Source organism: Loxodonta africana, chromosome 4 (genome assembly GCF_030014295.1).
Source record: "Loxodonta africana isolate mLoxAfr1 chromosome 4, mLoxAfr1.hap2, whole genome shotgun sequence".
Lineage (NCBI taxonomy): Eukaryota > Metazoa > Chordata > Mammalia > Proboscidea > Elephantidae > Loxodonta > Loxodonta africana.
In genome coordinates this window covers 107,588,219-107,607,312 of record NC_087345.1, presented here as the reverse complement: position 1 = coordinate 107,607,312, position 19,094 = coordinate 107,588,219, and the positions used below count along the sequence as shown (strand labels likewise).

Below are 19,094 nucleotides of genomic sequence, written 5' to 3'. Positions count from 1 at the left end.
TAATAACATAAGCCTGTGCCTATGCCTGGTTAATTGCAGTTAATCAATGCATGTCCACAGGAACCAGATTCTCTCTCAGTCTCGCTTTAACCTGTGAAGACACGCGTGAATTGTGTGGAATCACGGTTGACCTGTGAAAGATTCCCAAGTGACAAATTCCGGTCTCTCATTCATGAGTGCCTTTCAAAGCTGAACTTTAAAATTTGCCTTTCTGTGTCTACTGCCCCTCCCTGCTTTTATTTGTAGAGGCTCATGGCTGAGGAGTGTGGTCAGAGTATCTGTGACCTTCTACATCAATCTCAAGAGCCGCGAAATTAGATGTGTAAAAAATCCAGCCAGGTCCTCAAAAAGTTAAACATATGACTCCGCAATCCCAATCCTAGGTATATACCCAAAAATTTGAGAAGAGCACAGACAGAAGCCTGTACACCAATGTTCACTGTAAAACTGGTCACAATAGCCAAAATGTATAAATAATCTAAATGTCCATCGACAGTTGAATGGATAAACAAAATGTAATACATACATACAATGGAATATTAGCCATAAAGAGAAACGCAGTCTGATACATACTACAATAAGGATGAAACTTGAAAAAATGCTGAAACAAGTCAGTCACGAAAGGACAAATATTATATGGTCCCACTTATATAAAATAGGCAAATGTATAAAGACCAAAGCTTATTAATGGTTATCTGGAGTGGGAGGAAGGGGAAGTGATTGCTTAGGGGACATGAGTTTCTGTTAACGGTGGTAGAATAATTTGGAAAAAGATAGTGGTGATGGTTGCATAACATGATGAACATAATCAGCGTCACTGAATTTTACATGTAAAAATTGTTGAATTGGCAAATGTTTTTTAATATATATTTTTACCACAATAAAAAAGAAAAAAGACCTAACTGGAGCTTTTCTTGAAATTTTGGGTTTAAGAATACCCAGAATTGGCCACTTATTGGACATACAACTTTGCAAATCACTTAATGTCTCCTGGTATCAGTTTCTCCATTTCTAAATGGAAGTAATAACAAAACCTACCTCACAGAATTCTTGTACAAATTCAACAAAGTAATATCTGTCAAATTAAGATGCTTATTAGAGGTGACTCCTATATTTAAGGTAATTATTATTAATTCTTACTAGATGATACCTTGGAAAAAAAATTTTTTTTTTTTTCCAGGCAGGGACAAATTTTACTAAGTTGTTCCAATCACACCACTTAGCCAATTGCCTGTGAAATGTAGTTGGTGCATTGGGACAGAAAACTGCCCATCAATATAGAACCTAAGAAAGATGGAAATACTTCCTGAAGAGCTAAACTATAAAATCAAAATCCAATGGAAAGAACACAAAGATATGCAGTCACTTCGAAGGACTCTGGCTAGCCATTTAAATTAAGAAAATGAAAGATATTAGTATAAATAACACATTCTTGTATCAATCAGAAGGGGTAGAATGAGTAGAGAAGGTTGTTGGTCATCAACAAAAGCAGAGCGAAGCTGGAGGCAGATTTTGCCCTTTTTTTTTTTTTTTTAGCCCTATCTAGGAAAGCATTTTCTCTGAAGGCACTTCCAGGATCCTGTCTAATATCTCCTGTATATCTTTATCCTCTTGCTTGGTTGGAATCATTTCTGTCTGCATTCAGATATGCCCTAGTATCTCCCATCTTTAAATCCTATCCTCCTTGACCATATATTTTCCTTTTCAGTTACTGTCCCATTTCTCTGCTCCCACAGTGAACAGGTTTTGAAAGCATTGTCTATACTTCCTGACCTCATAGCCCACCTCCCATTCAGTCTTCAACCCATTCCTTCCAGTCTAGCTAAGGCTCCAACCACTCCATTGAGGAAGCTCTTGATAAGGTCACCAAAAGCTCTTCCATTTGACAAATCCAGTAAACATTTTCAATTGTTCTATTTGACTTCTCAGCAAGTGATACATGTGACTGACCACTGGCTTCTTATAGAACTCTCCTTGTGGTATCTGACACCAACTTCACAGGTGAAGGATACAATCCTCTATTAGACTGCCTTCAGTTTGGACATCAGCCTCAAGTTCTGGGGTCCCCAGGCTACCCTTAACTGTGATAAACTGGTTATAAATTTGGGGGTTCCCAATATCCCCTTAGCTTCCATAATTCACTAGAACAACTCACAGAACTCACTGAAAGTGCTGTACTTATGATAGGAGTTTTATTATAGCAAAAGGATACAAATCAGAGCCAGCCAAAGGAAGAAATGCACAGTGGGGTCTGGGAAGGTCCCAAACGTGAAGCTTTCATTGTCTTCTCCCCATGGAGTCAGAATTTGTCACCCTCCTGGCACACTGAAGTGTGACAAAATGCAGAATATTATCAATCAGGGAAGCTCATCTAAGCCTCGGTGTCCAGAGTTTTTACTGAGGCTTCCTTAAGTAGGTTTGATTAATTGAATTTCCCACAAAGTTGAACTCAATCTCTAGTCTTCTCTTCCCTGAAGGTAGGACTGTTATCACGAGGCTCAAAACTCCAATCTTCTAATCACATGGTTAGTCCTGCTGGCATGGCCAACCTCCATCCTGGGTTATCTCATGAGCATAAACTATAAGTGTGGCCCAATGGTCCACCATGAATAACAAAGACTCTCCAGTCGCTCCAGTTTAAACCAAGAATTTAGATACTACCTCCCAGAAACCAGGGATGAAGGCCAGCCAAATTCTTTATTACACAGTATCTGTGTCACTATACTCCTTTGGTTTTTCTCCCACATTTCTGGTTGTACCTTTTTAGTTTCCTTTGTTGACTCGTCTGTACCCAACAACTAACTGTAAGGAGTTCCTCAGATCTCAGTTTCTGGGCCTTTTTCTTTCTTCATTCTATTCTCTCTCATTTTACATATACAATTCAGTGACATTAATTTCATTCATCATGTTGTGCAACCATCATCATTATCCATTTCCTAATCTATGTTCTCTTTTTAGGCAGTCTCACCCATTTCTATTGTCTTTTTTTATCTAAACAAAAAACCCATTGCTGTCGAGTCAATTCCCACTCATAGCCACTCTATAGGACAGAGTAGAACTGCCCCATAGAGTTTCCAGGGAGCGCCTGGTGGAGTTGAACTGCTGACCTTTTGGTTATCAGCTGTATCACTTAGCCACTACGCCCTTTTTTCATCTAGTGATTCACAAATTTATACCACCAGCCCAGAACTCTCTTTTGGGCTCTGCACTCATATATCCAACTAGTATTTAATATCTCCACTTGGAAATCTTGCAGGTGTCTCAAGCCTAACATGTTAAAACTGAAATCACTCTTCATCTTCCTTGCCCTTGTTCTTGCAATATCCTCCTTCATCATTTCTCACCTCAAAGCACTACTGACTACCAGAAGCCCAAGCTAGTACGTGGAAGTTATTCTTAATACCTCCTTCTCCCTTGACATCCTCCCATATCCACACCATACCTAGTGCCACTGGTTCTACCTCTAGCATATATCTCAAATTCACACTTATCTGCCATCACATAATCCAACATAACACCTTCTCTCCCCAGAACTACTGCAAATAGCCTTCTAAGTGGTCTCCTCTTTCTCTTTTTTTGGAAGGTAATTTGGAATGTTAATTAAAATTCTTGAGTGGCTTTCCCTCGTACTTAGGATAGAACCTAGAATCTTTACATAGGGCCCTTTTCTATCTCTCCACCTTCTTTTCAAGCCACTTTTTCCCCCTCCCTAACTATTTTTTTTTGTTAGGAACTATATTTAAGCCACAATTTAATTTCAGTTCTAGATGTCTTAGTTATCTAGTGCTGCTATAACAGACATACCACAAGTGGATGCTTTTAACAAATAGAAATTTATTCTGTCACAGTTTAAGAGGCTAGAAGTCCAAATTCAGGGTGCCAGCTCTAGGGGAAGGCTTTCTCTCTCTGTTAGCTCTGGGGGAAAGTCTTTGTCATCAATCTTCCCTGGGTCTAGAAGCTTCTCAGCACAGGGACCCTGGGTCCAAAGGATGCACTCCACTCCTGGTTCTTGATTGGTGGTAATGAAGTCCCTCTCCTCTCTGCTCGCTTCTCCCTTTTATACCTCAAAAGAGATTGACTCAAGATACAACCTAATCCTGTGGATTGTGTCCTGCCTCATTAACATCATAAAAAACCAAAACCAAACCCTTTGCAGTACAGTCCATTCCCGCTCATAGTGACCTTTTAGGACAGAGTAGAACTGCCCCCATAGAGTTTCCAAGGAGCGCCTGGTGGATTTGAACTGCCAACTCTTTGGTTAGCAGCCGTAGCACTTAACCACTACGCCACCACGGTTGATTTACAAAATATAGGATAATTACATCAGATCACAAAATGGAGGACAGCCACAAAATACCGGGAATCATGGCCTAGCTAAGTTGACACACGTTTTTGGGGAATACAATTCAATCCCTAACACTAACCAAGCTCTTTTCTGCCATGGGCCCTTTGCATACACTCTTTCCTCTGCATGGAATATTTTTCATGCCTCTTGCTTTGCTTTATCACCTCCTCCACTCCCCAATATGCTTATTGCCTAGCTAAATTCTACTTATCATCAAGTCTGAATATTCTCTCCTCAGAGAGGCTTTTCTTAACCTTCTGTGAAAAAGGGCATGGGGGCAGTCTCTGAACTCCTAACTTCACAAGGGGAAAGGAAGATCAAGATAAACAGCCCAAGGCTGATTCCTATGAGGCAGGAGTCAGGCATGCCTCCTCTCTTGGCCATCTTTACCAGTTCTGACACAAATTGTCCTTCCCACAGAGCTCTCTACTTCTCTGCTGGATTCGATAAGTCATTGCAATGGCCACACAGAACTCACAGACCACATTTACAATTATGGGGTTTATTAGGGAAGTAACAGTTACAATTCAGGTTCAGGAACACTCGGGATACAGTTCTTCCATCAGGACAGCCTCTTCCCAGCCATACTCATAGGCACGCCTCTCCCCAAAGGCACTTAACTTTCTCTGTGAGCCAGGAAGCCCACTACACCATCTCCTGCTGCCAGGTCTCTGTTGTTGAGCCTCTCCTGCCGCTGCTTCTCACCATCTTCAAGGTTACAACTTGCTCTCTGTCTCTTGGGTCCAGGAACTTCTCAGTGCAGGGATCCCAGGTTCAAAGGACATGCTGGCTCTTGGCTGTTTTTCTCCTCTCTGCTCTGGAATTGGCTCTCTTTTAAAGCAAAACCGACCAATTCCCTTGGCAGGCCACAACTGCATATCACACAGCCCCACTCAATCACCTGGGTGGAAATAAGACCATGGATAGAAAGTCCAAACAAAAGTAATCAATCCCGCTGCAGGCCACCCCCTGGCTTTTCTAGACATGGTTCTCTCATATTCGGAGGATAACTTCCCCCTCCCAATCATTTCGCCAGTCCAAAACAGTCATTGACAATTAGTCCTTCAATTGGCCAGAGTTCAAAGTGTTGAGTTTACTCAGGTACCAGCCATTCAGATCTGCTACTGTTTTCCATCTGATCTGGTCAAGTTCTCCAAAAGTTATCTCTTGTCTTCACCTTTCTGGACTCTGATAAAATTTAACTGAGGGGATTATTCCCTTGGTCTGAGCCTTACAAGGTATCAGCATAAGCAAAACCTTTAAGGGACTTTAGGTTCCACTATTGTATTCCAGGCCAGCAGTGCCTCCTCCTTAGTCCTCTCACACTTACAACTTCTACAATTCCAGTTTTTACAATTACAATTAACCCTTTTAACACTCAATACTCGCAGCTGAATCAGATAATCCTATCAGCATCCTCCCCTATTCTCTCTTCCCCAGACTCATCAGGAAAAGAGGGAAGTATTTAGTGGGGATCCTCCCTTGTCCCCCTAATTTTGAGTGTTAAACACACCCACAAAAGTGTGTAAGCCAGCCACTTCATGCCTTTATCTCCCCTGTTTTAGATAGCCAATATTTAAATTGCCTGTCCCTATCAAACCAGTGGAAACCCTGGTGGCGTAGTGGTTAAGTGCTACAGCTGCTAACCAAAGGGTCGGCAGTTCGAAGCCACCAGGCGTTCCTCGGAAACTCTGTGGGGCAGTTCTACTCTGTCCTATAGGGTCACTATGAGTCGGAATTGACTCGATGGCACTGGGTTTGGTTTTGGTTTTTTTTTTAATCAAACCAGTACTATGTGATGAGTATCTTCCTCAGTCTTGAAGAATCTTCTGTTTCGACTGGAAATTTTAAGCATCTGCATCCATAAGCAAAGTCTGTTACCAGAGAATAGCCTCGGTTCTTGTCTTCGGTGTAGGAAAGAATTCAAACACTGAGAAAAATAGTGTCAAGTAAGCAGAGGTTTATTAGCTAGCAGAGGGTTAGTAGTAAAAGTACACTTGACTAGGGGGTGTCAAGCGGGCTGCTCAGATACAGAGAGAGTCTGAGAGCCTCGACAGTCATTTTCTTAGGGTTTTTATACCGTTCTTGTCTCTCCCTGTTAACGTTTAACAGCCAAGTCAGGGGCCCCTATAAAGACTATTTCCTTGACTTAACGTTTAATTACCAAGTTAGGGACCTTATCGAGTTATGGACCCCTATAGGGACCATTTCTTTGGCTTAATGTTTAACTATGTAGGGACTATCTTATTGAGGAATGTCCCCACCCCCTGCCTCTTCCTCCTCCCAAGTGTAAGCTTTCCCCCTCCACCTTACAAGTCCACTCCAGAGCAAGCCTTTAAATTGCAGCAATCTATATCGGCTCCTTGGAAACTTTATGGGGCAGTTCTAGTCTGTCCTATAGGGTCGCTATGAGTCGGAATCGACTCGATGGCAGTGGGTTTTTTTTTTTTTTTTTTTAATCGGCTGATGGTGTCAAACATCTTTCTCTTAATTCAGTTGGGTTCTGGTCAGCTCATCCCTAGCCATTCAAGCTAGGTCACAATGGGTAGCAGCCTCAGGCTCCAGAAGTCACACGTATTTCCTGACACTTCAAACCGCCCCTTCACACACTCTCATCCCTAGCACCTTCGGACTAGGTCAACGGGTTCCACCTGTAAGTTTAGGAGTCCACACAGAACTCCCTTTACTTCTGACCAGCCAGCCCTTCCTCTCACTCTCATCTCTAGCCCCTGTGGGCTGGGTCAACGGGTGCCAATGGAACATGTCCAAACTCAGCCCATCTGTTCATTGCTGCACTTCCTCCACTTCCACTCATTAGAGGACCCAGGTGGTCACCACAAGCAAGCAGACCAAGCTGTCTACTCACCAGCTCCCTTTAACCGTCAGTCCTGGAAGGGGACTCCAAATGATGGGCAGACTTTTCCTGCCTGGATGCATTAACAGCAAACTGCTTGCTTGACATTTTAAAAGCAAAACAGCTACTTTTTTATCCTGTAAATTCTTCCTTCAAATGCAAATCTTTTGTTCTCTCAGCAGTTCTGGGTGGTTCTGCATGTCTTTTCAAATACAAATCTGGGTGGGGCTTAGGTTTTCCACCTAAGCCCTTACTTTATACACAGGGCCACTGGTTTCAAACAAAAAGCCTGTGTTTCTCCCTGGCAAATCTTAGTTCCCCTTTTAGCATATCCAATTAAGTATTGGCTGAAGGTGGAGCTACACACTCTCTGTATCTATAATACCCAGTATTCATTTCTACCATATATTTAGGCCTGCCTTACAACACTAAGCATGAGCCACATTCAATATATATAGTACATTCAATTAAACACAAAATCCTATTAAAACATTCCAGTTTAGTCTTCTCTACACCTTCACTCTCTTCCCATCCATATGCATATGGCCTTGGGCCTCTGGCTGGATAGAATCAGAAGACCACAGCCCCTTTTCAATCATCCTGCTTGTCTGGCCTGGCTTTGGCCTCAGGCATCTCAGGTGGGGCTTCTCTCCTCACAGCCGCAGCATAACCTTCCCTTCAGACATTACAAAAAAAAAGCCATTACAGGCAACAACAAACAAAACAACCATCCAAGAATCAAAAGTTTCCCTTCCCAAGGCTCTTCATTGTTTCTCTTACAAAGTTCCATGATTCCATGAGTCTGGAGCCATTGCAAAGAATCCTGCCAACTACGCCAATTGTAAAAATGGCATAGAGGCGGTATCTGAATTGGCTCTCTTTTAAAGCAAAACTGACCATTTCCCTTGGTGGGCCACAATTACCCTATCATACATCCCCACCCAATAGCCTGGGTGGGAATTACAAGACTATAGCTAGAAAGGCCACACAAAAGCAATCAATCTCACTGTAGCTTCCAACCTAAAATAATTATTTTTCGTAACTTTTCTTTCAAATATTTACTATAATTTGTAATTATACATTTATTAGTATGCTTATTTGTTGAATACCTTTTTTCCTACAGACTAAAAGCTCCATAGTAGTGTTGTCGAGGAAAAAAAAAATCACAAAGTTTAGTAAGGCAAAAAGAAAGTTTTATTCAGCACATATTCAAGAAAACAAAAGTGGGAAGCAGACAAGCATGCTGCCAGAGCTATTGTCTGCCAGAATCCAAGGAAATGTTACAGAATAGGCAAAAATGGGAAAACAGACAAGCATGCTGCCACAGCCATATCTGCCCAAGTCCAAAGAATATTACAGAACAGGCAAGAATGAGAAAACAGACAAGCATGCTGCCACAGCCATGTCTGCCCGAGTCCAAGGAACATTACAGAGTCAAAAATATACATTAACGCTACAAAATGGGCAAAACCATTCAAAGCTTCACCTTTTCACAGATTGGCTAGAAACTGTGAGCCTACATTTTGAATTGTCTGTCTCAACAATCATTGGTACAGGTTTCAGTAATGACAGGAGGGTTTCCATGGGTCCAATAAATTTCTATTCACTAAATACTGATTAAAAATAAATAAATAAAAGATAAGAGTGGAACATCTCTTGTGTTCTGGCTTATGTGAAAATTTCCCTAAAAGATATTTTCCAAGATTATCCTATTGTCTTTATACCTCAGGACCCAGTTGATGTGTCCTCGTGAATCCTTCTAAGCCCAACTCCAGCTGCGTCACATTCTCTATGCTCAAGGACGGGGAATAATGATTCCAATATTATTTCCTAAATCAGTAGCAGGAATCACATGTCTTTTTGTACCACCATATACTCACCGTTACCAGTGTGCCTGGGATGTGCGAAAAAATTTTCGCACATCCCAGGCACACTGGTAAGGGTGAGTATACGGTGGTACCTGGGATGTAGTAGGCCCTTAATAGATATTTGCTGAATGATGAATGAATTAATATCTACCTGATAGACATATTCTGCTACGAAAATAGACATCAGAGCCTGATGCCAGTAAATACTGAAGCCATACAACTTGTGTTGATCCTCATTGCTAGGATTCCAGGCTAACCACTCAGACTATTGATACTTTGCCTTCTTATTTTTAATTCAAACATCCTCAGGGCCTGGGGGTCCCAAACTTTAACACCCAAAGTCATGATTTGTTAACTTTTTGTAGAGCTACACAGCTCAGCCCTCAAATTATCTTCAAATATTTATCAGGATCCACTTCTGTCCTTCCAGCCCCTCTGCTTCTCTGGGAGGAAGTTATCCTTCCCAAGGGGCACTCCTCAGGGCTTCCCAAATAGTAAAGCCCTCAAGAACCCACTTAATTCTATGTCTCTTTTGCCTTCACTATGTTACTTGTATCTCCCATGACTCTTTTTGTTCCAAGTGATAAAACCCAGCTCAACCTATCTTGAGCACAAAGGAAACCCTATTATATAGTTCTTCTGTCCCTGGAAACCCAGGGTTGAAATGACATTGGGGAAAGCTGGAAGAAGAAACCTTCAAGCTATCTGGCTCTTACTCTCTGCCTTTCATCTCAGCTCCTCTCTTCCTGTTGGCTTCATTTTCTCTTATTGCAGACAGGCTGTCTCCATGTATTTTAGGACATAGCTGAAGCAGTTCAGGGTTTCATGCCGAAGTACCACACCACAGAGAAGAAAGAGTTTCCCCCCACCAGCTCTATTAGAAAAGCCCAAGGGGAGATCATTAGTTCACCAGTTCCATGCTCTGTTTGGGTTACATCTCAGTCCTGTGTGGCCAGGGGTATTGTCATGGATTGAATTTTTTCCCCCCCAAAATGAGTTTATCAGTTTGGCTGGGCCAAGATTCCCAGTATTGTGTGGTTGTCCTCCATTTTGTGATCATAATTTTATGTTAAAGAAGATCAGCATGGGATTGTAACTCCCTTACTAAGGTCATATCCCTGATCCAATGTAAAGGGAGTTTCCTTGGGGTGTAGCCTGCACCACCTTCTATTTTACAAGAGATAAAAAGGAAAGGGAAGCAAGCAGAGAGTTGGGGACCTCATACCACCAAGAAAGCAGCACTGGGAGCAGAGTGTGTCCTTTGGACCTGCTGTTCCTGGGCAGAGAAGCTCCTAGTCCAGAGGAATATTGATGGGAAGGACCTTCCTCCAAAGCCCACAGAGAGAGAAAGCCTTCCCCTGGAGCTGGTGCCCTGAATTTGGACTTCTAGCCTACTAGACTGTGAGAGAATAAATTTCTCTTTGTTAAATGTTAAAGCCATTCACTTGTGGTATTTCTGTTACTGCAGCACTAGATGACTAAGACAGGTGTGGACACACAAATGTCACTATAGTTTATGCAGGAATAATGAGAAGGCTCCTTTCCCAACTCTAAAGGGCCATTTTCTCTCCTAGGCTCGGAATCTCATATAGTTTTCCATGAAACCTCACCTCAGCCTTTGACTATATGCCTCACTCCCCAGAGGGGTTCAAAATCTAGGTTATGGATCCAGAAGGAGAAAAAAGATGCCATCACCATTGAATCTGCTCCACAATGCCTATTTCTGTTCTCTCTCTACCCTGCAACCACCAACCCCCAAGACACCCACCCAGTATTAACTTTAACACGAGAAGACACTGTCATGTGCTTCTCTTACTAACGGCGAGAGAATTCTTTGATTAGGCTGACTTAATATCTGTTAAGTTGGGCAGTTATATTTCTCATTGCAAATGAATGATTTGGCATTCTATTTTATACATTTGTGTCTTCATGTGAGTCAGTATTAATTTTGGGCTGCTAACTAAGATTCTGAGATTCCAAAGGTGAAGGTCAAACCTCATGGGCCTATGGAAGCGGGGGCAGTCTGTTAGAAGGCCAGGTGATACTTATCTTCATGACATCACTTTGTTCCTTCCCACTGAAACATCCTCATGGGTTAAACAGATTCTGGTCACAGCACTCTTTCCTGCCCAGGGACCACTCTCCTCACTCCTAATTGAAGACTAAAACTACGTGTGGCTATTTATCCACTTTATCCCTAGAAGCTTCTCTGATTTTATTTTATCTCTAATTGATTTTTATCTCATAAATCAAAACCAAACTCATTGCCATCAATTCGATTCTGACTTATAGTGCCCCTATAAGACAGAAGAGAACTGTCCCGTAGAGTTTCCAAGGAGTGCCTGGTGGATTTGAACCTCGGACCTTTTGGTTAGCAGCTGTAGCTGTTAACCACTACACAACCAGGTTTTAGGTTTATCCCATAGGAGGTAAAATACTCTCAATAGATTAACTCTACTTTTAGTGGCCACTTCAAATTCTCAATACTTGTTGTTGAGCATAATTTTTTTTAATACCACTAAAAAAAAAAAAAAATTTTTTTTTTTTTAAGTACTTAGGAGTGTCTGTATGCATGTGTGGATGTTTTGCTTCAAATGAGTTGTTTTTACAACATGATAACCTTGTGCCATATGCTGGGCAAATATCTTGGCCATAATTCACAGGCAACTGACACATTAATAGATTTTCTGCCCATTCTCATTGTGGAGACTGTGCTAGTGGCCTTTGTCTACCACGGATCTGACAGAGCGACAGGATTAGCTCACTGACGCTCAGAACACAAGTGATGAAGGATTTCTCGAAAACAAAGCCAAACAAGTGAGGCAGCTTCCATGGGCACCTGGCTGAATAAATTAAACTTGATTGAATCCTCTGCTATAACAATGACCAAAAGGGAGGTAAAAATATGCCTTTCCTAATGAGTTTCTTTACAATCATTTACTATTTAAAACTGCCTATTCCAGGAAAGCAGCAACTTCACAAGACTCGTTTGAATGAGTCTTTAAGGTAAAACCTCTGGGCTCAACTCGGAGAGGCATTTTACACCTTCCCTGCAAGCATAGTCCCTGGACAATGTTGCTTCGAAGCCAATGCTAGCAACGAACCCGGTGTTATCTTCCCTTTGGTTTTCCCTGGGTTCTAAGTACTCACATGGGAATGAGCTCCACAAAAGAGAAACTAAAATGGGCTGAGAAGGGAAAAGATTGAATTTGAGTAACAGTATAAAAGGACTGTGAAAATAGGGACAAAATATGTTCAGCTTCTACATGAAAGAATAAAAAATATCACCAAGGTTTACTAATAAGTTTGGTGTAAGTAGTGTATTCACTGAATTTAACATTATCTATGGATCTTTAATTTGCTATGAGTTGGCATTACCAGCCAGTGTGAGGTGCCCAAATACAAAAATACAAAGGAAAACACATTTTTCACTTCGTAAAATTTGAGTATATACAGGATTACAGAAGTGCCCTGTGGAAAGGTAAAAAACTGCATAATGTGAGTTTAAGGGACTCACACCTGTACAAATAGAAATTCCTCATCAGCTTTCCACTGTGTTCTCTTCCCATTAAGATACACAACAAAGGCATTTATGTAGGTTCCAGAAGGTTAGAGTTAAAATATACTGGGATTAAAACGTTACCTAAGAGTGAAAGGGGTAACTGAAATAAGCTTTTGCCATCAGTGAAACATAGTTGCCCAGCTAATTAGCTACTCATCTTGGTAAATGTAAGATTAATATTTGACTTGTGTGGGGTTGGGCTGCTCCCCTCCCCCAGCAGGAACTGATCAAGTGTCATATAGAGTTGAATAAACAAAGCATGCGGAAACAGCAGAGACGCAGTGTGTATGGGGAGGTTACTCACTGGACCCACTCCAGAAGGCTGTTAATACTGCCATTTCCTAAGCTCTGTAAATTTTGTTGCCATGAATCGGAATAGACTAACAATGGCAACTGTTTTTTTTTTTTTTTTTCCTGGTTTTATAATTTTTGAGCAAATTACCTAAGGTGTGGGAATTAAATAAGATATATATGTGAACATTAACAAATGGGAAACAGCATGCACTTTTTTGTAAACTTCCTACCTACTTCCCTTTAGGACAAGCTGCAATTGTGAAGGGGAACAGGTAAGGGAGGGCAATGGGGCACCTAAAGGAGGTGCTGAAACATGGTCAAAGTTGGAGTCTATTACTTCAGCTGGCTAGTAAAAGCCCTTCTTGATAACCATTATAATCAGTGTTAGACCTCAACTGAGACTTTTGGAGAATAGAAAGAAAACAGTGGAGAGGTTCCCCTGGGCAGAAACTAACTTGTATTGAGAACCTAAAATGTTCTAGATCATTTATATAAAGGGTCAGATAGAAAATATTTTAGGTTTCAAGGGCCAGACTGTCTCTGTTGCAAGTACTGAACTCTGGCATTGTAGCAGGAAAACAGCCACAGATAACATGTAAATGAATGAGCATGACTGTGTTCCAATAAAACTTTATGGATACTAGGAGAATGAAGAACACCAAGGACACAAGGTGATTACGAGCCCAAGAGACAGAAAGGGCCACACGAACCAGTGACTACATCATCCTGAGACCAGAAGAACTAGATGGTGCCCGGCTACAACCGATGACTGCCCTGACAGGGAACACAACAGAGAACCCCTGAGGGAGCAGGAGAGCAGTGGGATGCAGACCCCAAATTCTCATAAGACCAGACTTAATGGTCTGACTGAGACTGGGAGGACCCCGGTGGTCATGGCCCCCAGATCTTCTGTTGGCCCAGGACAGAACTATTCCTGAAGCCAACTCTTCAGACATGGATTGGACTGAACAATGGGTTGGAGAGAGATGCTGGTGAGGAGTGAGCTTCTTGGATCAGGTGGACACTTGAGGCTATGTTGGCATCTCCTGCCTGGAGGGGAGATGAGAGGGTGGAGGGGGTTAGAAGCTGGCAAAAAGTACACGAAAAAAGAGGGTAGAGGGAGAGAACGGGCTGTCTCATTAGGGGGAGAGTAATTGAGGGTGTGTAGCAAGATGTATATGGGTTTTTGTGTGAGAGACTGACAATTTGTAAACTTTCACTTAAAGCACAATAAAAATTATATTAAAAAAAACTTTATAGATACTGAAATTTGTATTTCACTTTCCCACAAAGGAGATTGTGCTGACCATGCAGTCCTCTTGGTGGTTGTATTTTCTATTATAAAACTACAAACTGGTAGCTGGCTTGCACATCAGTCTCTCTGGAGCTTGGTTACTATTAGTTACCAGTGTGAGCCTGAGTGATCACTTCAGCTGCCCTAGCAAAGTAAGGGGCTTGGAGATGTCCTAAGATGAGAGCTTTACGTATTATGACCTAAATAACACAGCTCTGTCTGAGCATCCAGGCAAACCCAGCCAGCCTCCTCCTCTAACATCTTTGTTTTGCTTTAAGTGCCATACCAATTATTATAAGTGATGACTAGTACTTATAATTTAAAATGGCAAACAACTCTAAATGGCTCTGATGGAGAGTAAGTTCAGACATTGTTACTAGAGACTGGATGAAAGATACCCCTTTGGATTACTATTTGAAGTGTTGACTTTAGTTATACAAAATGCCAGATTATCTCTCGCACTGTCAAAATATTCTTTCATATTTCTCCTTACTGTTTATGTTATCAATGAGTTCATAGGTAGACTCCAGAACTCAAATTTTTATTTGCTCTTGAGTGAACTTTGGTTTACAGAACTGTGATCATTTTTCACATTGTTGGAGAAAACTTAAAATGTTGCAATAATGGATTTTCTGTGGTTATTGAAACTTTGGTAGTTCATTTCAAATTCTAAAAATCTTAACATAATCTGTTTTGGCTCTTCTTCTGATTATGCTTAGAGTCAGGCACTCACACACATTAGACCATAAACTTGATTGATTTGAAATGACCATTGAAATCTATGGTTTGGAATTCTAAGCACTGTGTCCACTCTGGGCAATGGAAAGAAACTTGGAAGCACTTAATCTGTGAAGAGCTTGGAGACCTGGAAACTGCTGTGTGTGAGCCATAAGCGTGTGTATACCTACTGATAAAGACAGTGTTTGCAGCAAGTCAGCCATCCATTCGTGGGCACTTCCCTTTCCTCTGTGGCAGCACCAGAGCAGAGGCACAGAGACCTGAGTGCAAACAAGAAAAACACATTACCACCTGGGAGTCAGCGGCAGGTTCAGGCACATCCATTCCTTTGGCATTTGAGCAGCTGGTTTCCACAGCATTAACCCAGAATCACAGGGACAAAAGAGTCAGATGAACAACAGATAAAACAGTAGGCCCCTAACATCACCCTCAACCTTCTCCTACTCCATCCTCCCACCAAAATGAAATAAAAAAAACTATGTGGTGTTTTGCCAATCTACACATCAAAATTATCTTTTGCTTTATACATGTCCTGTGAAAAACTATGAGGATTATTAAAGTCATTTTAAAACACAAAATAAGAAACATTTATTGAACACATGCCATGTTCAATAAACGCTTTCTTACTGTGTGAAATGGTTAATTTAAGCTCAGAACAATACTTGGAAGCAGCTTTTAGCAGACCCAATCAGAGGCTGATGCAGAAGGTGATCAGGCAACACAACCGTGGTCGAATATCGTAAACGGCAAAACTCAAATTTGAAAGCAGATCTCTTGTCTCGGAATTTATGTCCCTCCCGTTATCCAGCTATCACATGTCTACAGCACAGTGTTGGGCACAGTCTTCTTAAAAACAGTGAAAGGGAGCAGAAAGCTATTGCAGGAGAAAGAGCCAAGAGGAAAACTGCTGAGAGTGCCAGGATAGGATAGAGGACAGAAACACACAGGGTAGGATGAAATGTTAATTAGAAGCTTTCTCCCTTAAATAGACAGAGGGCTGCTAATACCCAGGTGTGTCTCTCAAACATTCATTCATCCAGCTTGGACACAACAGAGGCTTGGTGCGGCAGCTCTGGGGAGGTTGGGGAAGTTGCCTCAGTGGTGGTGTGGACCTGAGGCTGCCATTCCACTGTGCAGCAGGCACAGGATAACAGAGGGCAAACATGAAGGAGGACCTGGCATCGCCTGCCATCTAGCAAAGCACAGGAACGTGAACCAGAACCACGGCCAGGACAGTGCTGTTAGCCCATTACCTGACCGGAGGTAGGTGCCCGCGGATGCTCCAGGAACCCAGAAGCAGCACCTTCATCAGACTGCAGGGTTAGGTCAGAGATACTGAGTGGGCTGTGGGCTAAGTCTCTGGAAAATGAAAGCAGCAAGAAGCACTTGGCTCATTTTCGTCTTTTTTTTGCAGAGACTAAGGACAGCGTGCTGCTAGAGTAGCTCTGTGTGGTTCAAAGCCTGGGCAGAGCGAAACTGTTTCACCACCACACTTTCATTCAGAAACCACAGAAGTTAGCTGGAGGGTGTGTGTGAAAGGAGGAAGGAGTGGCTCCACCTACTCTCCTCCGGAATAAAGGGTGGCTGTGGGCCCGGAAGTGTGTGTGTGTGCGTGTGTGTGCGTGCATGTTTGCATGCATATGAACGAGTGCGGAAGTATGTGTCATGCAGGGACAGAGTACTCAATAAGCAAGGTATGCGCAGGCTTACTTGTGCTTCCTTACTAGTCTGTCATGCAGAATTTCACCTGTTTTGTGAAACTGCACCATAGATTAGTAAATAAATACAATTAAGCCCATGCGTACCTTGCTTACTGGTTGATCCACCCGTGTGTGTGTCTGTGAAGGCCAGAGAGGTGGGGGATGCTTGGCCTCAGCCGGCCTCAACCCCTTCCTGGAGTTGCAGCTGAGCTTTGGGGCAATCCACTGTTGACACCGTGGGTGTATAAAGGTACAGCCAGAAGCAGAACAGAGATTCGGAGTCTTGAAAGGGAAAATGGTGATGTTCTCTCCTCTTTCTTTTCCCTATAGAACTAAAATTTGGGGAGCAGAGATATAGGCAAGTCCCTAATTATAATACCAAGGGCTAAGTGCTAGGAATGACAGGTGGAAAAACCATTTGCTCTACAATGCAGAAAGGCACTGAATCTCGTGTGGAGGAGGTGGCTAACAAATTACTGTAATACATATTATAGCAGCTAAAAACAACAAACATTTATTATTTCATGGTTTCTGTGGGTCAGGAATCTGGGTGCCAGCTAGCTGAAGGTCTTGCACGAGGTCACAGTTATACTGTCATCTGGGGATACTGTCTCTTCTGAAGTTTCAACTGGTGGAGGACTCCATTCTAAGCTCATTCTGGCTGTTGGCAAGATTCAGTTCCTCAGAGGCCGTTGCTCAGAGGCTGTTGGCTGAAGGCCTTCCTCTGTATATTTGCCCCATGCCCCTTTCCAAAGGGCAGTTCACAACATAGCCGCTAGCTGTATCTTTTAAAGCCCTCAGCAATTTTGAGGTATGGTGAAGTTTTAATATCAATCATCTAAACCTCTAAGGACTACTGATTCATATTTGGCTCAAACGCTTTTATAAGAAATGAAGTGACAGAAAAATTCATAGATTACTAAGCTATTAGAAGCTGATTGTTAAATTTAAAATTTAATAGGAAATTTAAAGCAATCGAGAAAATAAACTCCTCCACAAAGTTAAAAAAAACTATAAAACACATCCTGTGTGTTTATTTTCAAGGAAATGCTGATGACTATAATTAGGACTATAAATTTAGTTGAGAGTAAGTGGGGGCTAGATTAGTAAATAAAATTGTCTGTAAACATTTGTAAATCTGTTATCCTCCTGTGTATGATTTGTAAAAGAACCCAGTGCACATCTGAAGAGCAGGGTAACAGTTCCTTGTTCTGAATGGGTAAGAAGTCTTCACTGTTTCCAAGCCAACTAATGTTCTCTAACTCACCATTAACCCTGTCGAAAATGCCAGATACCCTAAATGATCCTAGGGATGGCACAGGATGGGGCAGCATTGTACATGATGTTACCATGAGTCAGGGGTCCACTCGGTGGCAGCTAACAACAACAATAAACCTCGTCACTTCTAGAGCAATTTGTCAGTGTGAGCTGCACCATTGCCTCCATTTCCTCTCTATTCTCATGTGTATCCAGCAGTTTAGCTTTGATCCTCAAAAGGCCATTAACAGCTCCTTCTCAGGCCCTTGGGGAGCAATAGCTGTGGAAGCTCCAGGACCAAACAGTAGTCTTTCTAGTCTGGTCTCCAGAGCCCTCTGCAGACCTCTCGCTCATGCCCTCCCCCTCCAGGCTGGAAGCAGCCCCCCAGGGACTTACCTTCCATCTTCTCCATCCTTCAAAATTCTTCACTTTCCTCTCACCCTTCTTTCATGACTTTAGGTTGAAATAGTTTTTCCAGTTCCCCCTTTTCTTGCTGTCCTTAAAGGTAAGTATACAGGGTCTTCATTTGTTTAAAAAAAATTATCCTTCACCAGGAAATGAAAATAACAAACATGGAAATGCTAATGAAAACAAGACCCCCTGTCCCCTTGCTCAGGAGAAATCTCTCTAACAAAGCTCAAATGTTTACATCGTCAGGTTAAGTCACACCAAACAATAGCTGTCCTTTGATTTCCAATAGGTATTTTGTGTTTCACCTCACTGAATAGAAATGTGTCTAGTTTCATGAGTCTCCTCTGGGCTCCTGAGAGTGTTTCTTCAAAATTAGTTCAAATCTCAACTTAATTAGTCCCCAAAGAATTGCAAAAATACGAGATATCGTTTTTGTTCTATAGAGTTGCCAGAAAAAAAAAAAAAAAATGAAGCCTGATAATAGCCAGTTTTGGCCAGGCTGCTGGGAGGCTGATTCATTCTTGCGCTGCTGGAGGGGTTCTGAATCAAGAGCCTTAAATCTGTATATATCCTTCAACTCAGTAATCCCACTTCTAGGAAAATATCCTAAGGAAATAATCAAGAGAGGCAGTCAAGGATTTATGAACAAAGGATATTCATTGCAGAGCCATAATTGAGAAGAACTGGAAAGAACTTTCATGCCTCCCAGGTGGGGTTTGGCACAACAAATCATGGTACATCTGTATGATGGAATGAGGCGCATCCATTCAT

At 42.0% G+C, this 19,094-nt stretch overlaps 1 long non-coding RNA gene across 2 annotated transcripts; it reads right to left on the bottom strand.

The window, feature by feature from the left end:
• Positions 1–4,600: 4,600 nt before the first annotated feature.
• LOC111752227 (uncharacterized) lies at positions 4,601–16,603 on the bottom strand. 2 transcript variants are annotated; one of them, XR_010321876.1, is made up of 3 exons: positions 16,209–16,603; positions 15,126–15,215; positions 4,601–5,246 (listed from the first exon to the last, which is right to left on the bottom strand). It is a non-coding gene; the product is annotated as an uncharacterized LOC111752227 (long non-coding RNA). The 2 variants fall into 2 exon arrangements; XR_002787207.2 differs by lacking the exon at positions 4,601–5,246 and adding an exon at positions 9,095–13,973.
• Positions 16,604–19,094: the final 2,491 nt, after the last annotated feature.